This window comes from Octopus bimaculoides, chromosome 6 (assembly GCF_001194135.2).
Source record: "Octopus bimaculoides isolate UCB-OBI-ISO-001 chromosome 6, ASM119413v2, whole genome shotgun sequence".
Lineage (NCBI taxonomy): Eukaryota > Metazoa > Mollusca > Cephalopoda > Octopoda > Octopodidae > Octopus > Octopus bimaculoides.
The window spans coordinates 48,129,764-48,131,232 of NC_068986.1; positions in this window are offsets into that span (position 1 = coordinate 48,129,764).

The window sequence follows — 1,469 nt, forward strand, 5'->3', positions numbered from 1 at the left end:
TTACAATAACATCTTAAACTCTCTCTCTCTCTCTCTCTCTCTCTCTCTCTCACACACACACGCACTCACTCACTCACTCACTCAATTTACACACACATACACACATACTCAAGAAGAAGAAGAAGAAGATAAATAGATAGATAGATAGATAGAGACAAAGAGAAAGAAAGACAGGTGGCGGAGTTGATTACAAGACCGACAGCTTTACTGTCCCCAAATACTAACAACAAGTGTAGGCAAACAGCAAGCTGTCGGGCTCAAGTCGGGCTCACCTTGTTCTCTTTCATTGTTGTCGTCAACAGAATCTGGTGACGTACAGAAATAAGATATAGGGTGGAGACAGTGCGATATGTCCAAACGATTTCAGTGCACTTTTTATGAATCATCAATTCGTGTCTGAGTGTGCAGTATGGCCTCCAGATAGACAGTGACATGGTAGGAATGAGAAAATGGATCAAATGGGTTGTGTGCCTCGTCGATCGGATAACTATGCGAGTGCTATAGGATTGCTCTAGCATACTGAATTATCGGTTGAAAGTGGTGATGGCGGTGATTTACGCTAGTGCTCCGCAACCGGCATGCTGCGTCACACTGGTGTGCCACGAGACAATGCTAGGTGTGCAGCAGCGTAACCTGAATAAATTTTTTCCTATACTTTCAGTTATATTTTTAGTTCAGGTGTGACGCCGAAATTTGAAAAGAATATAAGTGTACCGCAAGTGAGAGAAGGTTGCAGAGCACTGGTTTACACCACTAGCACTACGGGTGACAGCAGTACCATAACCACCACCACCAGCAGCACTACTATTACCACCACTATCAGCGCCGCCGCCGCCGCCACCAGAACCACCACCAGCACCACCATCACCACCACCGCTAGCAACAATAACAACAACAACAGCTATATCCCATTTTCCCACAGTGAGTTCTTTTGCAGATTTAATTCCTTCTGCTGATATCATATGGCTTAAAATGTGATGCCTGTAGTCTTTTGTAGTCTTGGGTGTCGGCAGCGACAACAATGGTAACAATAGGAATGTTTGCTGGTGCATTGACGTCATAAAACTGGTCACAGACAAACATTATCAGTAATAAATCTCTGGTGCGTTTTCAGTGTTATGGTTATTATATCTACAAAGGAATAAAACAGGCGGTTCAGTTAAACACTTCATTAGAACATCATAAATTACGTAGTCTTTACACGTGTTTCACTAGCGTATACTAGTATATTGTGGAACAATCGTTATAAAGACGATTGCATAATCACTTCAGAACGCCAGATCTTCACAAGAAAATAATAATTTAATCAACTGTTCATTACCAACCGCAGTTGGTAAGCAAACCTAAATGAAAACTATTATGGTGTCTCATTCGAAATAGTCATGTTTCCCTTTATATGTATGTATGTATCTCTCTCTCTCTCTCTCTCTCTATATATATATATATATATATATATATATATATATATA